Source organism: Carica papaya, chromosome 3 (genome assembly GCF_054855325.1).
Source record: "Carica papaya isolate Zhongbai chromosome 3, ASM5485532v1, whole genome shotgun sequence".
NCBI classification, from domain to species: Eukaryota; Viridiplantae; Streptophyta; class Magnoliopsida; order Brassicales; family Caricaceae; genus Carica; species Carica papaya.
The window spans coordinates 28,849,918-28,877,369 of record NC_142311.1 but is presented as its reverse complement, the minus strand read 5'-3'; the positions used below and the strand labels follow the sequence as shown (position 1 = coordinate 28,877,369).

The window sequence follows — 27,452 nt, the reverse complement described above, 5'->3', positions numbered from 1 at the left end:
TTTTTTACTAATTAAGATGCTCGTAATGATACTCTTATCATGTGGTGGACTATAAATAATTGCACTAAAAATATTAAATAAAATGCCTTCGCACCACAACTCATGCTAGTGAATGAACCGGTAGACTACGGCTCTGTATCGCGTGTAATGTTTAATGCTGTCTCTGTAAAAAGAGAGGTGCCACACAAGGACTTCCAAGGAGGTCACCAATCCTAGTACTACTCTCGCCCAAGCACCCCTAACAGTGGAGTTCTAATGGGATCTGATGCATTAGTGCTGGTATGATCGCACCAGTTTCATTCTGCACTTCAAATACATATACCCCTTCTGCTTCCCTCTTCCCTCTCGTCATTTGTTTCGTTGCACGTGCCCACCGCACCTCTATTTCTAGTTCTAATATCAACTAAAATGCCCTGGTGCCTTGACTGACACCTAGATGAACGAACTGCCCGCCGCACCTATATTTTTGTTGTCTTACCATGTAAGATGCGCTCGACTCACGCCCAGATGAACGGACCGCTCGCTACACCTGTTTTCGTTGTTCTACTTTGTAAGACTTCGTAAGAACAATCTTATCACGTGGTGGACTATAAATGAATGCACAAAAAATCTTAACAAAGATATCCCGATGCCGCGACTCATGTTTACGAATGAACCTGCAGACCATGGATTCGATCCTGCATAACGTTTACTGCCTTGTCTGCAAAAGGACGGGTACAACACGAGGCCTTTCCAAGAGATCACCCATCCAAGTACTACTCTCGCCCAAGCAAGCTTAACTGCGAAGTTCTGATGGGATCTTGTGAATTAGTGCTGGTATGATTGCACCACTTTCATTCCACGCTACAAATACATATGCCCCTTCTCTTTCCCTCACCCCTCCCGTCATTTGTTTTACTGTGCACGCACACCACACCTCTGCTTCTAGTTCTAATACATAGTGAAATGCCCCAGCACCTCGACTAACACCCAGATGAACGTACCGCCTGCCACACCTCTATTTTTGTTGTTCTACTAAGTAAGATACTCGTAATAATACTCTTATCTTGTAATGGAGTATAAATGAATACACAAAAAATATTAAGAAAAATGCCTCGACACCGCGAATCATGCAGACGAATGAACTAGTGGACCGTATTTCCCGTCGCGCGTAATGTTTAACGCCCCATCTGCGAAAAGATGACTGCAACAAAAGGACTTCCCAAGAGGTCACCCATCCTAGTACTACTCTCACCCAAGCAGGCTTAACTACGAAGTTCAATGGGATCCGATGCATTAGTGCTGGTATGATCGCACCCCTTCCATTCCACACTACAAATACATATACCACTTCTCCTTCCCTCTCCCCTCCCGTCATTTATTTTGTTATGCGCGCACACCGCACCTCATTTTCTAGTTCTAATATCAAGTAAGATGCCCAAGCGTCTCGACTCATGCCCAGATGAACAGACCGCCTGCCACAACTCTATTTTCGTTGTTCTACTATGTAAGATGCTTGTAATGACTTTCTTATCTCGTGATGGACTATAAATGAATGCATGAAAAATATTAAGCAAAATATCCCAACGCCGTGACTCACACTGGCGGACTGTGGCTCCGATCACGCGTAATATTTAACGCCCTGTCCATAAAAAGACGGGTGAAACATGAGGACTTCGCTAGGAGTTCGACAGGATCTGGTGCGTTACTGTTAGTATGATCGCACCCCTTCCATTCCGTGTTGTAAATAAATATACCCCTTCTCATTCTCTCCCCCTCCTATCATTTATTTCGCTATGCGTGCACAATACACCTCTGTTTCTAGTTCTAATATCAAACAAAATGTCCAAGCACCTCGACTCATGCCTAGATAAACAGACCACCTATCGTACCTCGTTTTTCGTTATTCTACTATGTAAGATGCTCGTAATGACATTCTTATCATGTGGTGGACTATAAATGAATGCATGAAAAATATTAAGCAAAATATTCTGGTGTCGCAACTCACACTGGTGGACTATGGCTCCTATCGCGCATAATGTTTAACACCCCATCCGTAAAAAGACGGGCACAACATGAAGACTTCCCAGAAAGTCACCCATCCTAGTACTACTCTCGCCAAAGCACGCTCAACTACGGAGTTCGATGAAATCCGGTGCATTAGTGCTAGTATGATCGCATCTCTTCTATTTTGTGCTACAAATACATATACCCCTTCTCCCTCCCTCCCCCCTATTATTTGTTTCGCTATGCACGAACACCACACCTCTGCTTATAGTTCAATATAGAGCAAAATGCTCCGACGCCTCAGCTCACGCCCAGATGAATGGACTATCCGCTGCACCTCATTTTTTGTTATTCTACTATGTAAGATGCTCGTAATGACACTCTTATCATGTGGCGAACTATAAATGAATGCATAAAAAATATTAAGAAAAATGTCTCGGCGTCGCGACTCACTCCGGGGGATAATGGCTTTGATCGTGCATAATGTTTAACGTCCCATCAGCAAAAAGACTAGTGGAATACGAGGACTTTCCAAGAGGTCACCCATCTTAGTGCTACTTCCGCCCAAGCACACTTAACTACAAAATTCGATGGGATCCAGTGTATTAGTGCAGGTACGATCTCACCCTTTCCATTCCATGGTGCAAGTACATATACCTCTTCTCCTTCCCTCTCCCCTCCCGTCATTTTTTTCATTGTGCGCACACACCACACCTCTGTTTTTAGTTCTAATATCAAGCGACAAACCTCGGTGCCTCGACTCACGCCCAGATGAACGGATTGCCTGCCGCACCTGGTTTTTTGTTGTTATACTATGTGAGATACTCGTAATGGCACTCTTATCACGTGGTTGACTATAAATGAATACACGAAAAATAATAAGCAAAATTTTGAGGACTCGCGACTCACACCGGCAGACTGTGGCTTCGATCGCACTTCACGTTTAACACCCCGTCTACAAAAAGATGGGTTCATCACGAGGACTTTCCAGGAGGTCACCCATCCTAGAACTATTCTCGACCAAGCACGCTTGACTATAGAGTTCTGATGGGATCCTTTGCATTAGTGTTTGTATGATCACAACTGTTCCATTCCTCGTTATAAATACATATACTCGTTCTCCTTCCCTCCCCCTCCCATCATTTATTTCGTTGTGCGAGCATAACTCATCTCTGCTTCTAGTTCTAATATAGAGTGAAATGCCATGTCGCTTTGACTCACGCACAGAAGAATGAAGGCCCACTGCACCTTTTTTTTCGTTGTTCTACTATGTAAAACTCTCGTAATGAGACTCTTATCATGTGGTGGACGATAAATAAATGCACGTAATATATTAAGCAAAATGTTTCAACGTCGCTACTCATGCCGATTGACTGTGGCTCCGATCGCGCATAACGTTTAACGCCCCGTCTGCAAAAAGATAAGTGCAACATGAGGACTTCCCAAGAAGTCACCTATCCTAGTACTGATCTCACCCAAGCACGCTTAACTACGGAGTTCGATGAGATACGGTGTATTAGTGCTAGTATGATTGCACCCCTTCCATTTCGCACTGCAAATACATATACCCATTCTCCTTCCCTCCCCCCACCTGTCATTTTTTTCACTATGTGCGCACCTCTGTTTATAGTTCTAATATCAAGGAAATGCCCTGACGCCTTGACTAACGCCTAGAAGAAAGGACCGCCCGCCGTGCCTCAATTTTCTTTATTCTACTATGTAAGATGCTCGTAATGACACTCTTATCACGTGGTAGACTATAAATGAATGCACGAAAAAATAGTAAGCAAAATTTTCTGGCGACGCGACTCACACCAGCTGATTGTGGCTCCGATCAAGCGTATCGTTTTACTCATCGTTTGCAAAAAAACAGTGCAGCACGAGGACTTCTCAGGAGGTTACCGATCCTAGTACTACTCTCGCCCAAGCATGCTTAACTGCATAGTTCGATGGGATCCGGTGTATTAGTGCTGGTATGATCGCACCCCTTCCATTCCGCATTGCAAATACATATACTCCTCCTTTCCTCCCTCTCCCATCATTTTTTTCGCTGTACGTGCACACTGCATCCCTGTTTCTAGTTTTAATATCAAGTAAAATGCCCTAGCACCTCGACTCATGCCCAAATTAAAGGACCACCCGCCACAGCTTTTTTTTCGTTATTCTATTATGTAAGATGCTCGTAATGACTCTCTTATCATGTGGTGGACTATAAATGAGTGCATAAAAAAAAGTAAGCAAGATGCCCTGGCACGGCGACTCATGCCAGCAAACGAACAAGCAGACTATGGCTCCGGTTACGCGTAACGTTTAATGTCCTGTCTGTAAAAAGACAGGTGCAACACGAGTACTTCCCAAGAGGTCACTCATCTTAGTATTGCTCTCGCCCAAACACGCTTACCTGCAGAGTTATGATGGGATACGATGCATTAGTGCTAGTATGATCCCACCCGTCCCATTCCGCACTACAAATACATATACCCCTTCTCTTTCCCTTCCCCCTCCAATCATTGGTTTCACTCTGCATGGACACTACACCTCTACTTCTAGTTGTAATATCAAGAAAAATGCCCCGTTGCCTCGACTCACGCCCAGATTAACGGACCCCCAGCCGTACCTATATTTTGGTTGTTCTATTATTTAAGACGCTCGTAATGACATTCTTATCACGTGGTGGACTATAAATGGACGCACGAAAAATACTAAGAAAAATGATCTAGTGCTGTGACTCATGGCGAATGAACCGGCGGACCGTGTCTCAGGTTACGCGTAATATTTAACGCCCCATCTATAAAAAAAACGGGGGCAACATGAGGATTTCCCAAAAGGTCACCCATCCTAGTACTACTTTCTCCCAAGCAAATCTACCTGCGAAGTTCTGATGGGATCCGGTGCATTACTGCTGGTATGATTGCACCCGTTTCATTTCGTGCTGTAAATATATACACTCCTTCTCCTTCCCTCCCCCCTCCCATCATTTGTTTCCTTATATGTGGACATTGCACATCTGCTTCTCATTCTAATATCAAGTAAAATGCCCTGGTGCCTTGACTCACATTTGCGAATAAACAAGCGGACCATAGTTCCAGTCACGTATAACGTCAAATGCTCTATCTGCAAAAAAAATGGGTGCAACACGAAAAATTTCCAGGAGGTCACCCATCCTAGTACTATTCTCGCCCAAGCACAACTAACAGCTGAGTTCTGATGGAATCCGCTGCATTCGTGCTGGTATGATCGCACTCATTTCATTCTGCGTTGCAAATACTTACATTCCTTTTCCTTCCCTCCCCCCTCCCGTCATTTGTTTCCTTGTGCATGCACATTGCACCTCTGCTTCTCCTTCTAATATTAAGTAAAATGCTCCGGCGCCTTGAATCACATTTGTGAATAAAAAAGCAGACCATAGTTCTAGTCGCGCGTAACGTTAAACGCCCCATCTACAAAAAAAATGGGTGCAACACGAAAAATTCCCAGAAGGTCACCCATCCGAGTACTACTCTCGCCCAAGCACAAAAAACTGCTGAGTTCTGATGGGATCCGGTGCATTAGCGATGGTATGATCGAACCCATTTTATTTCGCGAAGTAAATACAAACACTCCTTCTCCTTCCCCCCTCCCGTCATTTGTTTCCTTGTGCGTGCACACTGCACCTCTGCTTCTCATTTTAATATCAAGTAAAATGCCCCGGTGCCTTGGCTCACATTTGCAAATAAACCAGCGGACCATAGTTCCAGTCACGCGTAACATTGAACGCCCTATCTATAAAAAAATGGGTGCAACACGAAGACTTCCCAAGAGGTCACCCATCCTAGTACTACTCTTGACCAAGCACACTTAACTGTGGAGTTCTGATGGGATCCGGTGCATAAGTGCTGGTATGATCACATCCGTTTCACTCGTGCTGCAAATATATACACTCTTTCTTCCCTCCCCACCCCTCCCGTCATTTGTTTCCTTGTGCGTGCACACTGCACCTCTACTTCTCGTTCTAATATCTAGTAAAATGCCCTAGAGCCTCAACTCATATTTGTGAATAAACCAGCGGACCATAGTTCCAGTCACACGTCACGTTGAACGCCCCATCTGTAAAAAAATTGGTGCAACACGAGGACTTCCCAAGAGGTCACCCATCCTATTACTACTCTCGCCCAAGCATGCTTAACTATGGAGTTCTAATGGGATCAAGTGCATTAGTGCAGGTATGATCATACCAATTTCATTATGCATTGTAAATACATACACTCCTTCTCCTTCCCCCCCTCCCGTAATTTTTTTCCTTGTGTGTGCAAACTGCACCTCTGCTTCTCGTTCTAATATCAAGTAAAATGCTACGGAGCCTTGACTCACATTTGCGAATAAACCAACGAACCATAGTTCCAATCGCGCGTAACCTGTTCTTTTCCTCTCCCCTCCCATCATTTTTTTCGTTGTGCGCGCACCCTGTACCCTTGCTTCTAATTTTAATATCAAGCGAAATACCCTGGTGGCTCAACTCACGCCCAGATGAACGGACTATCCGCCGCACCTCTTTTCTTATTATTCTACTATATAAGTTGTTCGTAATGACACTCTTATCACGTGGTGGACTATAAATGAATGCACAACAATATTAAGTAAAATGCGATGGCACCAAGACTTACACCAGTGAATGAACCGGTTGACCGCGTCTCTGGTCATGCGTAATACTTAATGCTCCATCTGAAAAAAGACGGGTGCAACACGAGAATTCAGTGGGATTCTATGGACACTTAACTGTAGAGTTCTTATGGGATTCAGTGCATTAGTACTTGACTGATCGCACCCCTCCCATTCCCCGCTACAAATGCATTTGTCCCTTCGCTTTCCCCTTGGTCATTTGTATCACTGTGCACGCACACCTCACATCTGTTTCTAGTTTTAATATCAAGCAAAATGCCTCAGCCACGCCCAGATGAACGGATCGCCCGCTGCACCTCTCTTTTCATTGTTAAACTATGTAAGATACTCGTAATAACACTCTTATCACGTGGTGGGCTATAATTGAATGCATAAATATTATTTAGCAAAATGCTCCGGTGTCGTGACTCACGTTCGCGAACGAACCGGTGAACTATCACTCTGGTCCTGCGTAATATTTAACGCCCTGTCAGCGAAAAGAATGATGCAACACGAGGACTTTCCAGGAGGTCACCCATCTTAGTACTACTCCCACCCAAGCACACTTAACTGTGAAGTTTTGATGGGATCCAGTGAATTCATAATGGTATGATTAAACCTATTCTAATTTGTGCTTCAAAAATATATACTCATTCTCCTTCTCGCCCCCCTCCTGTCATTTATTTCACTGTGCGTGCACACCGCATATTTGCTTCTATTTTTAATATCAAAGAAAATGCACTGGCGCCTCGACCCATGCCCATATGAAAGGATCGCCCTCTGCACCTCTGTTTTTGTTGTTCTACTATGTAAGTTATTCGTAATAATACTCTTATCACGTGATGGGCTTTAATTAAATGCATAAAAAAATTTAAGCAAAATGCCCCACCGCTGTGACTCACGTTTGCGAATGAATCGGCAAATCGTCGCTCTCGTCCCGCATAACGTTTAACGTCCCGTCATAAAAAAGAAAGGTGCAACACGACGACTTCCCAAGAAGTTACCCATCCTAGTACGACTCTTGCCCAGGCACACTTAACTATGGAGTTTTTATGGGATCCAGTCAATTAGTGCTGGTATGATTGCATCTATTCTAGTTTGCGTCGTAAATACATATACTTCTTCTCCTTCCCGCCCCCATCCCAAACTTTTTTTTTTCTGTGCACGCACTCCCCACCTCTACTTCTAGTCTAATATCAAGGGAAATGCCCCAGCAGCATGACTCGCGCCCAGATGAATGGACTGTCCGCCGCACCTCATTTTTCATTGTTCGACTATGTAAGATGCTCGTAATGACATTTTTATCACGTGATGGGCTTTAATTGAATGCACAAAAAATATTAAGCAAAATCCTCGACGTCGTGACTCACGTTTGCGAATGAACTGGCAGACCGTCGCTCTTGCCCCGCATAACGTTTAACGCCCCTTCTGGAAAAAGAAGGGTGCAACACGAGGACTTCTCAGGAGTCATCCATCCTAGTGCTACTCTCACTCAAAAAATGCTTAAATGCGGAGTTCTGATGGGACACGGTGAATTAGTCCTGGTATGATCGCACCTGTTCCAGTTCATGCTGCAAATACTTATGCCCCTTCTCCTTCCCCTCCCCCTCTCGTCATTTGTTTCGCTGTGCGCGCACACTCACCTCTGCTTCTAGTTCTAATATCAAGCGAAATGCTTCGGCGCCTCGACTCATGCCCATATGAATGGATCGCCGGCTACACATTTGTTTTCGTGGTTCTACTATGTAAGATACTCATAATGAAACTCTTATCACGTGATGAGTTTTAATTGAATGCACGAAAAATATTAAGAAAAATACCCCGGCACCGTGACTCATGTTTGTAAATAAACCAGTAGACCGTCGCTCTGGTCCCACGTAACGTTTAGTGTCTTGTCTACAAAAAGAAGGTTACAACACGATAATTTTCCAGGAGGTCATCTATCCTAGTACTACTCTCGCCCAAAAATGCTTAACTGCGGAGTTCTGGTGGGATCCAAGGAATTGCTGCTGATATGATCGCAGCCATTCCATTTTGCGCTGCAAATACATATACCCGTTCTCGTCATTTTTTTCGCTTTGCGTGTACCCCACACCTCGTCTTCTACTTTTAATATCAAGGGAAATGTCCCTGCGGCTTGACTCATGCTTAGATTAATGATCAGTCCGCCACACTTCATTTTTCGTTGTTCTAGTATGTAAGATGCTCATAATGAGACTCTTATAACGTGGTGGACTATAAATGAATCCATGAAAATTATTTAAACAAAATTTCCTGACGCCGCGATGCACATTTGCAAATGAACTAACGGACTGTGGTTCCGGTCGTGCGTAATGTTCATTGCCACATGTGTAAAAAAATAGGTGCAACACGAGGACTTTCTAAAAGGTCAACCATCTTAGTACTACTCTCACCAAGGGACACTTAACTGCAGAGTTCTTATAGGATTCGGTGCATTAGTGCTGGTTTGATCGCACCTGTCCCATTCTGCATTACAAATGCATGTGCCTCTTCTCCTTTCCTCCCCCTTCCCGTCATTTGTTTCGCTGTATGTGCAGACCTCACCTCCACCCATTTCATTCCACGCTGCAAATACATACACTTCTGCTCTTTCCCCCTCCCTCTCGTCATTTATTTCCTTGTACGTGTACACTACACCTCTGCTTTTCATTCTAATAATAAGTAAAATGCCTCGGTGCCTTTACTAATATTTGTGAATAAACCAGTGGACCATAGTTCCAGTTGCGCGTAACGTCGAATGCCCTATCTGCAAAGAAATGGATGCAACACGAGGACTTCCCAGGAGGTTACCCATCCTAATACTACTCTTGTCCAAGCACACTTAACTGCGGAGTTCTGATGGGAACCAGTGCATTAGTGCTTGTATGATCGCACCTGTTTAATTCTGCACTGCAAATACATACACTCCTCCTTCCCTCACCTCTCCCGTCATTTGTTTCCTTGTGCGTGCACACTGCACCTCTGCTTCTCATTCTAATAATAAGTAAAAGGCCCCAGTGCCTTTACTCACATTCATGAATAAACCAGCGGACCATAGTTCCAGTCGCGCGTAACGTCGAACACTCTATCTACAAAGAAATGGATGTAACACAAGGACTTCCCAGGAGGTTATCCTAATACTACACTCCTCCAAGCACACTTAACTGCGGAGTTCTGATGGAATCTGGTGCATTAGCGCTTGTATGATCGCACCTGTTTTATTTCGCGCTGCAAATATATACACTCCTCATTCCTTCTCCCGTCTCGTTATTTGTTTCCTAGTGCGTGCACACTGCACCTTTGCTTCTCGTTTTAATATCAAGTAAAATGCTTTGACACTTTGACTCATATTTGCGTATAAACCAGTGGACCATAGTTCAAGTCGCGCGTAACGTCGAATGCCCCATCTGCAAAAATATAGGTGCAACACGAAAACTTCCCAGAAGATCACCCATCCTAGTACTACTCTCGCTCAAGTACACTTAACTGTGAAGTTCTGCTGAGATCCGATGCATTAGTGTTAGTATGATCGCACCATTTTCATTCTGCGCTGTAAATACATATACTCCTCCTTCCACCCCCCTCCGGTCATTTGTTTCCTTGTGTGTGCACACTGCACCTCTGCTTCTAGTTCTAATATCAAGAAAAATGCCCTGGCGCCTTGACTCACATTTGCGAATAAACCAGCGGACCATAGTTCCAGTCGCGCGTAACGTCGAACGCCCCATCTGTAAAAAAATGGATTCCACACGAGGACTTCCCAGGAGGTCACCTATCCTAGTACTACTCTCGCCCAAGCACAGTTAATTGCAGAGTTCTGATGGGATCTGGTGCATTAGTGCTGGTATGATTGCACCCGTTTCGTTACATGCTTCAAATAAATACGCTCCATCTCCTCTCCCTTCCCCCATCCCGTCATTTGTTTCCTTGTCCGTGCACACTGCACCTTTGCTTCTCGTTCTAATAACAAGTAAAATTTCTCGGTCCCTTGACTCACATACGAATAAACTAGCGGACCATAGTTCCAGTCGCGCGTAACGTCGAATGTCCTATCTGCAAAAAAATAGGTGAAACACGAGGACTTCCTAGGAGGTCACCCATCCTAGTATAGCTTTCACCTAAGCATACTTAACTGCGGAGTTCTGATGAGATCCGGTGCATTAGTTCTTGTATGATCACGCCCATTTCATTCTGAGCTGCAAATAAATACACTCATTCTCCTTCCCTCCCCCTCTCGTCATTTGTTTCCTCGTGTGTGAATACTACACCTCTGCTTCTCGTTCTAATAATAAGTAAAATACCCCGGCACCTTGACTCACATTTACGAATAAACTAACGAACCATAGTTCCAGTCGTGCGTAACGTCGAACGCTCCATCTGTAAAAAAAATGGGTGCAACACGAGGACTTCCCGGGAGTTCACCCAATCCTAGCACTACTCTCGCCCAAGCATACTTAATTGCGAAGTTCTAATGGGATCCGTTGCATTAGTGCTGGTATGATCCCACCAATTTCATTCTACGCTGCAAATATATACACTCCTTCTCCTTCCCCCCCTTCCGTCATTTGTTTCCTTGTGCATGCACATTGCACTTCTACTTCTCGTTCTAATAAAAAGTAAAATGCCCCGGCGCCTTGACTCGCATTTGTGAATAAACTAGCGAATAATGGTTCTAGTCGCGCGTAATGTTGTATGCCCAATCTACAAAAAAAATAAGTGCAACACGAGGACTTCCAAGAAGGTCACCCATCCTAGTATTGCTCTCGCCCAAGCACATTTAATTACATAGTTTTTATGGGATCCGATACATTAGTGCTGGTATGATCGCACCCATTTTATTCTGAGCTGCAAACAGATACGCTCAGTCTCCCCCCCCCCCCCCCCTCATTTGTTTCCTTGTGTGCACATACTGCTCCTCTACTTCTCGTTTTAATAACAAGTAAAATGTCCCAGCGCTTTGACTCACATTTGCAAATAAACCAGTGGACCACAGTTCCAGTCACGTGTAACGTCGAATGCCTCATTTGCAAAAAAATAGGTGTTACCTGAGAACTTCCCAAGAGGTCACCCATCCTAGTACTACTCTCGCCTAAGCACACTTAACTGCGGAGTTCTGATCGGATTCGGTACATTAGTGCTGGTATGATCGCATCCATTTCATTCCGCCCTGCAAATACATACACTCCTCCTTCCTTCCCACCTCCCGTCATTTGTTTCCTTGTGCGTGCACACTGCACCTCTGCTTCTCGTTATAATATCAAGTAAAATGCCCCAAAGCCTTAGCTCACATTTGCAAATAAACCAAGGGACCATAATTCTAGTCGCGCATAACGTCAAACGCCCTATCCGCAAAAAAATGGGTGCAACATGAGGACTTCCTAGGAGGTCACCCATCCCAGTACTACTCTTGCCCATGCACACTTAACTATGGAGTTCCGATGGGATCCGGTGAATTAGTGTTAGTATGATCGCATCTGTTTTATTCTGCGCTACAAATACATACACTCCTTCTTCCCTCCCCCCTCCCGTCATTTGTTTCCTTATGCGCGCATACTACACCTCTGCGTCTCGTTCTAATAAAAAGTAAAATGCACTGATGCCTTGACTCATATTTGTGAATAAACCAGCAGACCATAGTTCCAGTCGTGTGTAACGTCGAACGCCCCATCTTCAAAAAAATGGGTGAAACACGAGCACTTCCCAAGAGGTCACCCAATCCTAGTACTACTCTCGCCCAAGCACACTTAACTGCGAAATTCTGATGGGATCCGGTGCATTAATGCTGGTATGATCCCGCCCATTTCATTCCATGCTGCAAATACATATGCTCCTTCTCCTTCCCCCCCGCTCCCGTAATTTGTTTCTTTGTGCATCCACATTGCACCTCTGCTTCTCGTTCTAATAATAAGTAAAATGCTCCAGTGCCTTGACTCACATTTACAAATAAACCAGCGGACCATGGTTTGAGTTGCGTGTAACGTCAAACGCCCCATCTAAAAAAAATGGTTGCAAAAGGAGAACTTCCTAGGAGGTCACACATTCTAGTACTGCTCTCGCCCAAGCACACTTTACTACAGAGTTCTGATGGGATCCAGTGAATTAGTGCTGGTATGATCGCACTCGTTCCATTTCGCATTGCAAATAGATATGCCCCTTCTCTTTCCCTCTCCCCTCCTATAATTTTTTTCGTTGTGCTCACACCTCGCACGTTTTTTTTCTAATTCTAATATCAAGCGAAATTCTCTGGCAGCTCGACTCGTGCCCAGATGAATGGACCGTTCACCGCACCTCGTGTTTTATTATTCTACTATGTAAGTTGCTTATAATCTTATTACATGATGGATTATAAATGAATGCATGAAAAATATTAAACAAAATTCCATGGCGCCAAGACTCACACCGGCGAATGAACCGGTGGACCGCATCTCCGGTCGCGCGTAGTGTCTAATTCGCACTTTAAATATATACATCCCTTCTTCTTCCCTCCCCTCTCTCGTCATTTGTTTCGCTGTGCGTGCACATTGCATGTTTGCTTCTAGTTCTAATATCAAGCAAAATGCGCCAGCGGCTCGCCTTATGCCCATATGAACGGATCGTCCGCCTCACCTCTGTTTTCGTTGTTCTATTATGTAAGATACTCGTAATAACACTCTTCTCACATTATGGATTTTAATTGAATACACAAAAAATTTTAAGCAAAATGTCCTGACATCGTGACTAATGTTTGTGAATGAACTAGTGAATTGTCGCTCCGGTCCTGCATAACGTTTAACACCCCGTCTGCAAAAATAATGGTGTGACACAAGTACTTCCAGCAGGTCACCAATCCTAGTACTACTCTCGCCCAAACACGCTTATCTACAAAGTTCTGATGGGATCTGGTGAACTATTGCTGGTATGATCGCACCCGTTCTTATTTGCGCTGCAAATACATATACTCTTTCTCCTTCCCGCTCCCCTCCCGTCATTTATTTCGTTGTGCATGCACTTAACCTCTGCTTCTAGTTCTAATATCAAGTAAAATGCCCTGGCGCCTCAACTCATGCTAATATGAACGGATCGCCCACCGCACCTCGTTTTTCATTATTTTACTATGTATGATACTCGCAATGATACTCTTATTACGTTATGGGCTTCAATTGAATGCGCGAAAAATATTAAGAAAAATGCCCCGGTGCTGTGACTCTCGTTTGCGAATGGATCGGTGGACTGTTGCTCCAGTCCTGGGTAACATTTAACGCCCCGTCTGCAAAATGAAGGGTGCAACACAAGGACTTCCTAAGAGGTCACCAATCCTAGTACTACTCTCACCCAAGCACGCTTAACTGCAAAGTTCTAATGGGATCCAGTGAACTAGAGCTGGTATGATCACACCCGTTCTAGTTTGTGCCGCAAAGACATATACCCCTTCTCCTTCCCTCTCCCCTCCCATAATTTGTTTCACTATGCGCGCCTCTCACCTCTACTTCTAGTTCTAATATCAAGCAAAATGCATCGGTGCCTCAACTCATGCCCATATGAACGGATCGCCCGCTGCACCTCGTTTTTCCTTGTTCTACTATGTATGATACTCGCTATGATACTCGTATCATGTTATGGGCTTTAATTGAATGCGCAAAAAATATTAAACAAAATGCCCCGCTGTCGTGACTTTTGTTTGCAAATGAATTTGTGGACCGTCGCTCCGGTCTCGCATAACATTTAAGGCCCCATCTACAAAAAGAAGGATGCAACACGGGGATTTCCTAAGAGGTCATCCATCCTAGTACTACTCTCGCTCAAACACGCTTAACTGCGACGTTCTAATGCGATCCAATGAACTAGAGCTGGTATGATCGCACCCGTTCTAGTTTGTGCCGCAAAGACATATACCCCTTCTCCTTCCCTCTCCCTTCCCATCATTTGTTTCGCTGTGTGCGCACCTCATCTCTACTTCTAGTTTTAATATCAAGCGAAATGCCCGATGCCTCGACTCATGCCCATATGAACGAACAACCTACTACACCTCATTTTTTGTTGTTCTATTATGTATGATACTCAAAATGACTCTTATCATGTGATGGGCTTTAATTAAATGCGTAAAAAATATTAAGAAAAATGCTTAGGCACCGTGACTTACGTTTGCGAATGAATCGGCGGACCGTCGCTTCGGTCTCGCGTAACATTTAATGCCTCATCTGAAAAAAGAATAGTGCAACACGAGGACTTCCCAGGAGGTCACCCATCTTAGTACTACTCTCGCCCAAGCACACTTAACTGCGGAGCTCTGATGGGATCTGGAGAAATAGTTCTAGTATGATCGCACATATTCTAGTTTGCACCGCAAATGCATATTCCCCTTCTATTTTCCTCTCCCCTCCCATCATTTGTTGCGTTGTGCGTGCACCTTACCTCTGCTTCTAGTTCTAATATCAAGCGAAATGCTCTGGTACCTCGACTCTTGCCCATATGAATGGATCGCCCGTCGCACCCCGTTTTTCACTTTTTATTTTTCTACTATGTAAGATACTCGTAATGATATTTTTATCAAGTGATAGACTTTAATTGAATGCGTGAAAAATATTAAACAAAAGACCCTTGCATTGTGACTCATGTTTTTGAATAAACTGGCGGACTGTTGCTCCGGTCCCGCGAAACGTTTAACGTCCCATCTGCAAAATGAAGGGTGCAACATGAGGACTTCCTAGGAGATCAACCATCCTAGTACTACTCTCGCTCACGCACACTTAACTATAGAGTTCTTACGGGATCCAGTGAGTTAGTGTTGTTATGATCACTCCCATTCTAGTTTGCACCGCAAAAACATATACCCCTTCTTCTTCCCTCCCCCCTCCCGTCATTTATTTCGCTGTGCGCGCACCTCACCTCTTCTTCTAATTTTAATATGAACCAAAATACCTCGCACCTTGACTCATGCCCATATGAACAGATCTCTCGCTGCACCTCATTTTTCGTTGTTCTACTATCTAAGATACTTTTAGTGACAATCTTATCACGTGATGGGTTTTAATAAATGCACGAAAAATATTAACCAAAATGCTCCAGTGCTGTGACTCACGTTTGCGAATGAATCGGTGGACCGTCGCTCCAATCCTGCATAATGTTTAACGCTCTGTCTGCAAAAAAAATAGTGAAACACAAGGACTTCCCAGTAGGTCACCAATCCCAGCACTACTCTTGCTCGAGCACGCTTAATTGCAGAGTTCTGATGGGATTTGGTGAACTAGTGCTGGTATGATCGCACCCGTTCTAGTTTGCACCGCAAATATATATACATCTTCTCCTTCCCTCTCCCCTCCGGTCATTTGATTCACTGTGTGTGCACCTCACCTCTGCATCTAATTCTAATATCAAGAGAAATGCCTCGGCACCTCGACTCATGGCCATATGAACGGATCATGCCGCACCTCGACTCATGGCCATATGAACGGATCATGCCGCACCTCGTTTTTGGTTGTTCTACTATGAAGATGCTCGCAAGGACATTCTTATCACGTGATGGGCTTTAATTGAATGCGCAAAAAATATTAAGCAAAATGCCTAGGCACTATGACTCATGTTTGCGAATGAACCGGCGAACCGTCGCTCTGGTCCTGAAAAACATTTAACGCTCCGTCTGTAAAAAGAAGGGTGCAACACAGGGACTTCCCAGGAGGTCACCCATCATAGTACTACTCTCGCCCAAACACGCTTAACTGTAGAGTGCTGATGGGATCTAGTGAATTAGTGCTGGTATGATCGCACCCATTTAATTCCGCGCCATAAATACATATACCCCTTTTCCTTCCCTCCCCCATCCCGTCATTTGTTTTGCTTTGTGCATACACTCACCTCTGCTTGTAGTTCTAATATCGAGCGAAACACCCTAGCGCCTCGACTCATGCTCATATGAACAGATCGCCCACCGCACCTTTATTTTCATTATTTTACTATGTAAGATACTCGTAGTAACACTCTTATCACGTGATGAACTTTAATTGAATGCACGAAAATTATTAAGAAAAATGTCTCGGCACCGTGACTCACGTTTGCAAATAAACTGGCAGACCGTCGCTCCAGTCCTGCGTAATGTTTAGCGCCTTATCTACAAAAAGAAGGGTGCAACACGTTAATTTCCCAGGAGGTCATCCATCCTAGTACTACTCTTGTCCCAAAAATTCTTAACTGCTGAGTTCTGGTGGGATCCAGTGAATTAGTGCTGGTATGATCGCACCCATTCTATTTCGCGCTGCAAATATATATGCCCCTTCTCCTCCCTTCCCCCTTCCCATCATTTTTTTCGCTGTGCATGCACCCTGCACCTCTTCTTCTAATTCTAATATCAAGCGAAATATTGCGGCGGCTTGACTCACACTCAGATTAACAATCCATCAGCAGCACCTCATTTTTCATTGTTTTATTATATAAGATGCTCATAATGAGACTCTTATATCGTAGTGGACTATAAATGAATGCACGAAGATTATTTAAGAAAAATTTTCTGACGCCGCGACTCACATTTGCAAATGAACTGACAGACCGTGGTTTCGGTCGCACATAATGTTTATTGCCACGTGTGTAAAACAATAGGTGCAACCGAGGACTTTTTAAGAGGTCAACCATCTTAGTACTACTCTCACCAAGGGACACTTAACTGCAGAATTCTTATGGGATTCGGTGTATTAGTGCTGGTCTTATCGCACCTATCCCATTTTGCATTACAAATGCATGTGCCGGTTCTCCTTCCCTCCCTCCTCCCGTCATTTGTTTTGTTGTACGCACCCACCTCACCTCTGCTTCTAGTTCTAATATCAATTAAAATGCCTTGATGCCTCGACTCATGCCATATGAATGGATTGCCCGCCGCACCTCTATTTTTATTGTTTTACTATGTAAGATACTCGTAATAGTACTCTTATCACGTTATGAGCTTTAATTGAATGCACGAAAAATATTAAGCAAAATGCTCCGACGACGTGGCTCACATTTGCGAATGAACTGCCGAACCATCGCTCCGGTCTTGCGTAAAGTTTAACACCCCGTCTGCAAAAGGAAGAGTGCAACACGAGGACTTCCAAAGAGGTTACCCATCCTAGTACTACTCTCGCCCAAAAATGCTTAACTGTGGAGTTCTGATGGGATTCGGTGAATTAGTGCTGGTATGATCGCATTTGTTTCCTTTCGTACAGCAAATACATATACCCCTTCTCCTTCCCTCCCCCCTCCCACCATTTTTTTGGTTGTGCACGAACCTCGCATCTCTGCTTCTAATTCTAATATCAAGCGAAATGCTCTGACGGCTTAACTCATGCCCAAATGAATGGACCGCTCGTCGCACCTTATTTTTCATTGTTCTACTATGTAAGATGCTCGTAATTAGACTTTATAGTACGGTGGACTATAAATGAATACACAAAAAATATTAACCAAAATGCCCTGACGCTGCGACTCACATTTGCGAATGAACCGATGGACCTTAGTTCCAGTCGCGCATAACGTTTATTTCCTTGTGTGCAAAAAAACAGGTGCAACACGAAAACTTTCCAAGAGGTCAACCATCTTAGTACTACTCTCACCAAAGGACACTTAACTTGAAAGTTCGTATGGGATTCGGTGCATTAGTGCTGGTCTGATCGCACCCGTCTCATTCTGCGCTACAAATGCATGTGCCCCTTTCCTTCCCTCCCCCCTCCCGTCATTTGTTTCGCTTTATGCGCACACCTCACCTCTGTTTTTAGTTCTTATATCAAGCGAAATGCCCCGGAGGCTTGACTTATGCCCATATGAATGGATCATGCGACGCACCTTTGTTTTTGTTGTTCTACTTTGTAAGATACTCGAAATAATACTCTTCTCACATGATGGGCTTTAATTAAAAGCACAAAAAATATTAAGCGAAATGCCTCGGTGCCGTGACTCATGTTTGCAAATGAATCAGCGGACCGTCGCTACGGTCCTGCGTAATGTTTAACGTCTTGTCTACAAAAATAAGGGTGCAACACGAGGATTTTCTAGGAGGTCACCCATCCTAGTACTACTCTCGCCCAAGCATGCTTAATTACAGAGTTCTGATGGGATCTGGTAAAGTATTGCTGGTATGATTGAAACCGTTTTAGATCGTGACGCGAATACATATACCCCTTCTCCTTCCCTCTCCCCTCCCGTCATTTGTTTAACTGTGCGCACATATCTCACCTCTACTTCTAGTTCTAATATCAAGCGAAATGCTCAGGCGCGTCGACTCATGCCCATTTAAACGGATCGCCCGCCGCACCTCTATTTTCATTATTCTACGATGTAAGATACTCGTAATAGTACTCGTTTTGTGATGGGCTTTAATTGAATGCACGAAAAATATTAAGCAAAATGCCCTGGCGCCATGACTCACGTTTGCGAATGAACCGGCGGACCGTCGCTCCAGTCCTGCATAACGTTTAATGCCTCGTCTGCAAAAAGAAAGGTGCAACATGAGAACTTCCCAAGAGGTCACCCATCCTAATAATACTCTTGCCCAAAAATGCTTAACTACGGAGTTCTTATGGAGTCCGGTGAATTAGTACTGCTATGATTTCACCCGTTCCATTTCGCACTGCAAATACATATACCCCTTCTCTTTCCCTCCACCCTCCCATCATTTTCTCACTGTGCGCACACCCCGCACCTCTGCCTATAATTCTAATATCAAGCGAAATGTGCCGGTAGCTTGACTCATGCCCAAGTGAAATGATCGTCCGTCGCATCTCATTTTTCGTTGTTCTATAATGTAAGATGCTCGTAATGAGACTCTTATAACGTGGTGGACTATAAATGAATGTAAGAAAAATATTAACCAAAATGCTCTGACACTGCAACTCACATTTACGAATGAACCGATGGTTTTTGCACGTAACATTTATTGCCTCGTGTGCAAAGAAACAGGTGCAACACGAGAATTTTCCAAGAGGTCAACCATCTTAGAACTACTCTCACCAAAGGACACTTAACTGCAGAGTTCTTATGGGATTCAGTGCATTAGTGCTGGTCATATCGCACCCGTGCCATTCCCCACTACAAATGCATGTGCCCCTTCTCCTTTCCTCCCCCCTCCCGTCATTTGTTTCGCTGTACGCGCACACCTCACCTCTGCTTCTAGTTCTAATATCAAGCAAAATGCCATGGCACCTCAACTCATGCCCATATGAACGGATCACCTGCTGCACCTCTGTTTTCATTGTTCTACTATGTAAGATACTCATAATAATACTCTTATCACGTGATGGGATTTTATTGAATGCAAGAAAAATATTAAGCAAAATGCCCCGGTGCTGTGACTCGCGTTTACAAATGAATCGGTTGACCGTCGTTCCAGTCCCGCGTAACATTTAACGGCCCATCTGCAAAAAGAAGGGTGTAATACGAGAACTTCCCAAGAGGTCACCCATCCTTGTACTACTCTCGCCAAAGCACGCTTAACTACGAAATTCTGATGGGATCCAGTGAATTAGTACTAGTATGATCGCACCAATTCCATTTTGCGCTGCAAACACATATATCCCTACTTTTTCCCTCCCCCTCCAATCATTTGTTTCGTTGTGCATGCATACCTCACCTCTGCTTCTAGTTCTAATATCAAGCAAAATGCCCATGTGCCTCGACTCATGCCCATATGAATGGATCGCCCACCACACCTTTGTTTTCGTTGTTCTACTATGTAAGATACTCGTAGTAACACTCTTAAAACATGATGAGTTTTAATTGAACGCATAAAAAATTTTAAGCAAAATACTCTAGCGTCGTGACTCACGTGTGCGAATGAACCGGCAAATCGTCACTCCGGTCCTGCGTAACGTTTAATACGCCCTCTGTAAAAAGAAGGGTGCAACACGAGAACTTTCCAGGAGGTCACCCATCCTAGTACTACTCTCGCCCAAAAATACTTAACTGTGGAGTTCAGATGGGATCCGGCGAATTAGAGCTAGTATGATCGCACCTGTTCCATTTCGCACTACAAGTAGACATACCCTTTCTCCTTCCCTCCCCCCTCCCATCATTTTTTTCGTTGTGGGTGCACCCCACACCTCTGCTTCTAATTCTAATATCAAGTGAAATGCCCCGATGGCTCGACTCACACCTAGATAAACAGACCGCCTGCCGCACCTCGTTTTTCATTGTTTTACTATATAAGATGCTCGTAAAGACACTCTTATCACGTGGTAGACTATAAATAAAAGCACAAAAAATATTCAGCAAAATGCCCTGACGCCGCGACTCACGCTTGCAAATGAACCGACAGACCGTGGTTCTAGTCGCGTGTAATATTTATTTTCTCGTGTGCACAAAAATAGGTGAAACACGAGCACTTTCCAAGAGGTTAACTATTTTAGTACTACTCTCACCCAATGACACTTAACTGCAGAGTTCTTATGGGAATCGGTGCATTAGTGCTGGTATTATCGCACCCATACCATTTTGCACTACAACTGCATGTGCCTCTTCTCCTTCCCTCCCCCCTCCCATCATTTGTTTCGCTGTGCGCGCACACCTCACCTCTACTTCTAGTTCTAATATTAAGCGAAATGTCCCGGTGTCTCGACTCCTGCCCATATGAATGGATCGCCCACCACACCTCTATTTTTATTGTTCTACTATGTAAGAAACTTGTAACAACACTCTTATCACATGATGGAATTTAATAGAATGCACAAAAAAATATTAAGCAAAATGTCCTGGCACCATGACTCACGTTTGCGAATGAACTGGCGGATCATCGCTCTGGTCCCACATAACATTTAATGCCCCGTCTACAAAAAGAAGGGTGCAACACGAGGACTTCCAAACAGGTCACCCATCCTAGTACTACTCTCGCCCAAAAATGCTTAACTGCGGAGTTCTGATGGGATCCGGTGAATTAGTGCTGGTATGATCGCACTCGTTCCATTTCATGTTGCAAATAAATATACCCCTTCTCCTTCCCTCTCCCCTCTTGTCATTTGTTTCATTATGGGCACACCTCACCTCTCCTTCTAGTTTTAATATCAAGAAAAATGCCTGGTGCCTCGACTCATGCCCATATGAACGGATCACCTGCCGCACCTCATTTTTTCTAGTTTTACTATCTAAGATACTCGTAATTACACTCTTATTACGTGATAAGCTTTAATTAAATGTGCAAAAAATATTATGCAAAATGCCCCGGCACTATGACTCATGTTTTCGAATGACCCGGTAGACCGTCGCTCCGATCTAGCATAATGTTTAACGCCTCGTCTGCAAAAAGAATTATGCAACATAAGGAATTCTTAGTAGGTCATCAATCCTAGTACTACTCTCGCCTGAGCATGCTTAACTGCAGAGTTCCGATGGGATCTGGTGAACTAGTGCTGGTATGATCGCACCTATTCTACTTTGCGCTGCAAATACATATGCCCCTTCTCCTTCCCTCTCCCCTCCCATGATTTGTTTCCCTGTGCGTGCACCTCACCTCTACATCAAATTCTAATATCAAGCGAAATGTCCTGACGCCTCGACTCATTCCCATATGAACAGATCGTGCCGCACCTTATTTTTTGTTGTTCAACTCTTTAATATGCTTGAAAGGACACTCTTATATGGTGATGGGCTTTAATTGAATACGCAAAAAATATTAAACAAAATGCCACGGCACCATGACTCACGTTTATGAATGAACCGACAGACTGTCGCTCCGGTCCTAAAAAATGTTTAAAGCCCCGTTTGCAAAAAAAAGGGTGCAACATGAGAACTTCCAAGGAGGTCACCTATTCTAGTACTACTCTCGCCCAAGCACGCTTGACTGTGGAGTTCTAGTGAGATCCGGTGAACTAGTGCTGGTATGATCTCAACGGATCTAATTTACACTGCAAAAAATATACCCCTTCTCCTTCCCTCTCCCCTCCTATCATTTGTTTCGCTGTGCGCCCACCTCACCTTTACTTCTAGTTCTAATATCAAGAGAAATGCCCCAGTGCCTCGACTCATGCCCATATGAACGGATTGCCTGCCGCACCTCATTTTTTGTTGTTCTATTATGTAAGGTGCTCTAAATCACACTCTTATCACGTGATGGGCTCTAATTGAATGCAGAAAAAATAGTAAGCAAAATGTCTTGGCGCCGTGACTCACGTTTGCGAATGAACTGGCAAACTGTCGCTCCGGTCTTGTGTAACGTTTAATGCCCCGTCTGCAAAAAGAATGGTGCAACACGAGAACTTCCCAAGAGGTAACCCATCTTAGTACTACTCTCGTCAAAGCACGTTTAATTATGGAGTTGTGATGAGATCCGATGAACTAGTGCTGGTATGATCGCACCTGTTCTGGTTTGCGCCGCAAATACATACACCCCTTCTCCTTCACTCTCCACTCCTATCATTTATTGCGTTATGCCCGCACCTCATCTCTTCTTCTAGTTCTAATATCAAGCGAAATGCTCTAGCACCTCAACTCATGCCAATATGAATGGATCACCCGCCGCATCTCGTTTTTCGTTGTTCTACTATTTAAGATGCTTGCAATGACACTCTTATCACATGATGGGCTTTAATTGAATGCTGAAAAAATATTAAGCAAAATGCCTCGGTGCTATGTCTCACATTTGTAAACGACTCATGCCAATAGTATTACTCTCGCCCAAGCACGCATAACTTTGGAGTTCTAATGGGATCTGGTGAACTAGTGCTGGTATGATCACACACTTTCTTGTTTACGCTCGCTGCAAGTACATATGCCCCTTCTCCTTCCCTCTCCCTTCCCATCATTTGTTTCACTGCGCGCATACAGCACCTCTACTTCTAATATCAAGCGAAATTTCTCGGCAGATGCCTAGATGAACGGACCGCCTGTTGTACCTCTATTTTCGTTGTTCTACTAATTTAGATGCTCGTAATGTTACTCTTATCATGTGGTGGACTATAAATGAATGCACTAAAATATTAAACAAAAAGCCTTCGCACCACGACTTATGCTGGTGAATTAACTGGTAGACCACTACTCTCGCCCAAGCACCCCTAACAGTGGAGTTCTAATGGGATCTAGTGCATTAGTGCTGGTATGATCGCACCAGTTTCATTCTGCGCTTCAAATACATATACCCCTTCTCCTTCCCTCTTCCCTCCCGTCATTTGTTTCGGTGTGTGTGCCCATCGTACCTCTATTTCTAGTTCTAATATCAACCGAAATGCCCCGGTGCCTCGACTCACGCCCAGATGATTGAACTGCTTGCTATACCTCTATTTTCGTTGTTCTACTTTGTAAGATACTCGTAAGAACAATCTTATCACGGGGTGGACTATAAATGAATGCACAAAAAATATTAGCAAAGATATCCCAGTGCCGCAACTCATGTTTGTGAATGAACTTGCAGACTATGGATCCAATCCTGCGCAACGTTTACTGCCCCATCTGCAAAAAGACGAGTACAACACAAGGCCTTTCTAAGAGGTCACCCATCCAAGTACTACTCTCGCCCAAACACGCTTAACTGTGAAGTTCTGATGGGATCTTGTGAATTAGTGCTGGTATGATTGCACCACTTCTATTTCGCGCTGCAAATACATATATCCCTTCTCCTTTCCTCATCCCAACTGTCATTTGTTTTACTGTGCACGCACACCACACCTCTGCTTCTAGTTCTAATATATAGAGAAATGCCCCAGCGCCTCGACTAACACCCAGATGAATGTACTGCCCGCCGCACCTCTATTTTTGTTGTTACACTAAGTAAGATACTCGTAATAATACTCTTATCTTGTAATGGAATATAAATGAATACACTAAAAATATTAAGCAAAATGCCCTGATGCCGCGAATCATGCAGGCGAATGAACTAGTGGACCGAATCTCCCGTCGCGTGTAATGTTTAACGCCATGTCTGCAAAAAGAAGACTGCAACAAGAGGACTTCCCAAGAGGTCACCCATCCTAGTACTACTCTCGCCGAAGCACACTTAACTATGAAGTTCGATGGGATCCGACGCATTGGTGCCGGTATGATCGCACCCCTTCCATTCCACGCTGCAAATACATATACCACTTCTCCTTCCCTCTCTCCTCCCGTCATTTATTCTGTTGTGCGCGCACACCGTACCTCTGTTTCTAATTCTAATATCAAGCGAAATGCCCAAGCGTCTTGACTCATTCCCAGATGAACAGACCGCCCACCACAACTCTATTTTCATTGTTCTACTATGTAAGATACTCGTAATGATATTCTTATCTCGTGATGGACTATAAATGAATGCATGAAAAATATTAAGCAAAATGTCCCAACGCCGTGACTCACACTGGCGGACTGTGGCTCCAGTCACGCGTAACATTTAACGCCCCGTCCATAAAAAGACGGGTAGAAAACGAGGACTTCGCAGGAGGTCACCCATCCTAGTACTGGTTTCTCTAGAGCATGCTTAACTGCAGAGTTCGACAGGATCCGATGCATTAGTGTTGGTATGATCGCACCCCTTCCATTCCGTGCTGCAAATACATATACCTATTTTCCTTCCCTCCCCCCTCCGTTCATTTGTTTCGCTGTGCGTGCACACTACACCTCTGTTTTTAGTTCTAATATCAAGCGAAATGTCCGGGCACCTCGACTCATGCCTGGATAAACGGACCGCCTGTCGTACCTCATTTTTCGTTGTTCTACTATATAAGATGCTCGTAATGACACTCTTATCATGTGGTGGATTATAAATGAATGCATGAAAAATATTAAGCAAAATATTCTGCCACCGCGACTCATGCCGGAGGACTATGGCTCCTATCGCGCATAACGTTTAACACCCCATCCCCAAAAAGACAGGCGCAACACGAGAACTTCCCAGAAGGTCACCCATCCTAGTACTACTCTCGCCAAAGCACGCTCAACTATGGAGTTCAATGGGATCTAGTGCATTAGTACTAGTATAATCGTACCTCTGCTATTTTGTGCTACAAATACATATACCCCTTTTCCCTCCCTCCTCCCCTGTTTTTTGTTTCGCTATGCACAAACACCGCACCTCTGCTTATAGTTTTAATATAGAGCAAAATGCTTCGGTGCCTCGACTCATGCCCAGATGAACGGACTACCTGCTGTACCTTATTTTTCGTTATTCTACTATTTAAGATGCTCGTAATGACACTCTTATCACGTGGCGAACTATAAATGAATGCACAAAAAATATTAAGCAAAATTTTCAGGCCCCGCGACTCACACTGACAGACTGTGGCTCCGATCGCACTTAACGTTTAACACTCCGTCTACAAAAAAATAGGTTCAACACGAGGACTTTCAAGGAGGTCACCCATTCTAGAACTAATCTCGCCCAAGCACGCTTGACTATAGAGTTCTGATGGGATCCTGTGCATTAGTGTTTGTATGATCGCAACTGTCCCATTCCCCACTGCATATACATATAATCGTTCTCCTCCCCCCCGCGATCATTTATTTCTCTGTGCGGGCATACCGCATCTCTATTTCTAGTTCTAATATAGAGCCAAATGCCATGTCGCTTCGACTCACGCCCAGAAGAACGGAGGCCCGTTGTGCCTCTTTTTTCATTGTTCTACTATGTAAGACTATCGTAATGAGACTCTTATCACATGGTGGACTATAAATAAATGCACATAAAATATTAAGCAAAATGTTTCAACGTCGCTACTCATGCCGGGGGACTGTGGCTCCAATCGGGCATAACGTTTGACACCTCGTCTGTAAAAAAACAGGTGAAACACAAGGACTTCCCAGGAAGTCACCCATCCTAGTACTGCTCTCGCCCAAGCACGCTTAACTACAAAGTTCGATGGGATATGGTGTATTAGTGCTAGTATGATTGCACCCCTTCCATTCCGCCTTGCAAATACATATACCCCTTTTCCTTCCCTCCCGCCACCCATCATTGTTTTCATTGTGTGTGCACACCGCATCTCTATTTATAGTTCTAATATCAAGCTAAATGTCCCGACGCCTCGACTCACGCCCAGAAGAAAGGACCGCCCGTTGTACCTCATTTTTCTTTATTCTACTATTTTTCTTTATTCTACTATGTAAGATGCTCGTAATGACACTCTTATCACGTGGTAGACTATAAATGAATGCACAGAAAAATAGTAAGCAAAATTTTATGGCGATGCAACTCACACCAGCGGATTGTGGTTCTGATCATGTGTATCGTTTTACGCCCCGTGTACAAAAAGACAGTGCAACACGAGGACTTCTTAGGAGGTTACCGATCCTAGTACTACTCTCCCCCAAGCATGTTTAACTGAATAGTTTGATGGGATCTAGTGCATTAGTACTGGTATGATCGCACCCCTTCTATTTCGCATTGTAAATACATATACCCCTTCTCCTTTTCTCCCCTCTCCCGTCATTTTTTTTGCTGTGCGCGTACACTGCATCTCTGTTTCTAGTTTTAATATCAAGTAAAATGCCTTGGTTCCTCGACTCATGCCCAGATTAAAGGACCACCCGCCACACCTTTTTTGTTCGAAGCACTGGGGTATTTCACTTGATATTAGAATAAGAAACAGAAGTGAGGTCTGTGTGTACAACGAAATAAATGACGGGAGGGGGGAGGGTGTATCGTTTAATGCCCCGTCTGTAAAAATAAGAAATAGAGGTGAGGTCTGTGCGCACATCAAACATCTGTTTCTAGTTCTAATATCAAGCAAAATACCCCACTGTCTCGGCTCATGTACCTCTTTTTCGTTGTTTTACTATATAAGATACTCGTAATAACACTCTTATCATGTGAAGGACTTTAATTAAATGCATAAAAAATATTAAGCAAAAAATCCCGACGTTGTGACATACATTTGCGAATTAACAAGCGGACTGTCGCTCCGGTCCCATGTATCGTTTAATGCCCCGTCTGTAAA

At 44.0% G+C, this 27,452-nt stretch overlaps 1 non-coding gene and 25 pseudogenes across 1 annotated transcript; all 26 read right to left on the bottom strand.

Moving 5' to 3' along the window:
- Positions 1–711: 711 nt before the first annotated feature.
- LOC148267877 (5S ribosomal RNA) lies at positions 712–830 on the bottom strand (annotated as a pseudogene).
- Positions 831–1,180: 350 nt separating this feature from the next.
- LOC148267876 (5S ribosomal RNA) lies at positions 1,181–1,298 on the bottom strand (annotated as a pseudogene).
- A 2,109-nt stretch (positions 1,299–3,407) lies between these two features.
- Positions 3,408–3,525, bottom strand: LOC148267875 (5S ribosomal RNA; annotated as a pseudogene).
- Positions 3,526–3,855: 330 nt separating this feature from the next.
- On the bottom strand, positions 3,856–3,973 carry LOC148267874 (5S ribosomal RNA; annotated as a pseudogene).
- Positions 3,974–4,786: 813 nt separating this feature from the next.
- LOC148267873 (5S ribosomal RNA) lies at positions 4,787–4,905 on the bottom strand (annotated as a pseudogene).
- Positions 4,906–5,112: 207 nt separating this feature from the next.
- Positions 5,113–5,231, bottom strand: LOC148267872 (5S ribosomal RNA; annotated as a pseudogene).
- A 207-nt stretch (positions 5,232–5,438) lies between these two features.
- Positions 5,439–5,557, bottom strand: LOC148267871 (5S ribosomal RNA; annotated as a pseudogene).
- Positions 5,558–5,759: 202 nt separating this feature from the next.
- Positions 5,760–5,878, bottom strand: LOC148267870 (5S ribosomal RNA; annotated as a pseudogene).
- A 205-nt stretch (positions 5,879–6,083) lies between these two features.
- Positions 6,084–6,202, bottom strand: LOC148267869 (5S ribosomal RNA; annotated as a pseudogene).
- Positions 6,203–9,402: 3,200 nt separating this feature from the next.
- On the bottom strand, positions 9,403–9,521 carry LOC148267868 (5S ribosomal RNA; annotated as a pseudogene).
- Positions 9,522–10,363: 842 nt separating this feature from the next.
- Positions 10,364–10,482, bottom strand: LOC148267867 (5S ribosomal RNA; annotated as a pseudogene).
- Positions 10,483–11,981: 1,499 nt separating this feature from the next.
- On the bottom strand, positions 11,982–12,100 carry LOC148267866 (5S ribosomal RNA; annotated as a pseudogene).
- Positions 12,101–12,303: 203 nt separating this feature from the next.
- LOC148267865 (5S ribosomal RNA) lies at positions 12,304–12,423 on the bottom strand (annotated as a pseudogene).
- Positions 12,424–13,415: 992 nt separating this feature from the next.
- On the bottom strand, positions 13,416–13,533 carry LOC148267864 (5S ribosomal RNA; annotated as a pseudogene).
- Positions 13,534–13,881: 348 nt separating this feature from the next.
- On the bottom strand, positions 13,882–14,000 carry LOC148267863 (5S ribosomal RNA; annotated as a pseudogene).
- Positions 14,001–14,812: 812 nt separating this feature from the next.
- Positions 14,813–14,931, bottom strand: LOC148267862 (5S ribosomal RNA; annotated as a pseudogene).
- Positions 14,932–16,251: 1,320 nt separating this feature from the next.
- On the bottom strand, positions 16,252–16,370 carry LOC148267861 (5S ribosomal RNA). Its single transcript, XR_015818167.1, has one exon. It is a non-coding gene; the product is annotated as a 5S ribosomal RNA (ribosomal RNA).
- A 1,287-nt stretch (positions 16,371–17,657) lies between these two features.
- LOC148267860 (5S ribosomal RNA) lies at positions 17,658–17,776 on the bottom strand (annotated as a pseudogene).
- Positions 17,777–18,593: 817 nt separating this feature from the next.
- On the bottom strand, positions 18,594–18,712 carry LOC148267859 (5S ribosomal RNA; annotated as a pseudogene).
- Positions 18,713–19,987: 1,275 nt separating this feature from the next.
- Positions 19,988–20,106, bottom strand: LOC148267858 (5S ribosomal RNA; annotated as a pseudogene).
- A 349-nt stretch (positions 20,107–20,455) lies between these two features.
- Positions 20,456–20,574, bottom strand: LOC148267857 (5S ribosomal RNA; annotated as a pseudogene).
- An 820-nt stretch (positions 20,575–21,394) lies between these two features.
- On the bottom strand, positions 21,395–21,513 carry LOC148267856 (5S ribosomal RNA; annotated as a pseudogene).
- Positions 21,514–24,008: 2,495 nt separating this feature from the next.
- On the bottom strand, positions 24,009–24,127 carry LOC148267855 (5S ribosomal RNA; annotated as a pseudogene).
- A 350-nt stretch (positions 24,128–24,477) lies between these two features.
- Positions 24,478–24,595, bottom strand: LOC148267854 (5S ribosomal RNA; annotated as a pseudogene).
- Positions 24,596–25,389: 794 nt separating this feature from the next.
- Positions 25,390–25,507, bottom strand: LOC148267853 (5S ribosomal RNA; annotated as a pseudogene).
- Positions 25,508–26,294: 787 nt separating this feature from the next.
- Positions 26,295–26,412, bottom strand: LOC148267852 (5S ribosomal RNA; annotated as a pseudogene).
- Between the last annotated feature and the right edge of the window lie 1,040 nt (positions 26,413–27,452).